Consider the following 651-nt stretch of genomic DNA (forward strand, 5'->3'; position numbering starts at 1 on the left):
GGAATATGACCGTTGCGAATTTTTAACTAGCCGTTGGACTTCATAATTACGAAATCGATTAAGGATTCGGTGTAACGGTAACCCAATCGATTTGGCAATCGATTGACAAGGGTTAAAGTATAAAAAGGTAAAGGACAAAATCGATTTCTGCATCTCAGTTTTCCAGATTTTCCAGAAAGTTTCAGTTTTTCACTCTATCTGCTTCATTGCTCTGCATATTCATCAGTTTAATCATTCTATCTACCTACATTCAATCAATTATTTTGTGATCATGGCTCGTGTAAAGCAAACTCAGGCACACACACCCTCACCTTCTTCATCCTCCACTAGTGAAACTCCCTCACCACCTCAAACACTAACCAAAAGAGTTCCAATTCCCACACACAAAATTCTTGCAAAGGACAAAGGAAAGGCTCCTGCTCCTATTCCAGAAAAGACCAAGAAACGAAAGGAACCACCTACTGAAAAATTGATGGCTGATGCAATGAAAGAGATTGCTCAAAAGAAAAAGAAGCAACCCATTCCTTCACCCCCTGCAAAGAAGAAAACCATTTCTTCACCGCCTGCTAAGAAGGTCCCTGCACCAACAAAAGAAAAGGAACCTCAATCATTCATCTCACCTGATTTTATAAAGAGAAAAATCCATGAAGC

The sequence above is a fragment of the Cicer arietinum genome, chromosome 7 (genome assembly GCF_000331145.2).
Source record: "Cicer arietinum cultivar CDC Frontier isolate Library 1 chromosome 7, Cicar.CDCFrontier_v2.0, whole genome shotgun sequence".
Classification (NCBI taxonomy): Eukaryota; Viridiplantae; Streptophyta; class Magnoliopsida; order Fabales; family Fabaceae; genus Cicer; species Cicer arietinum.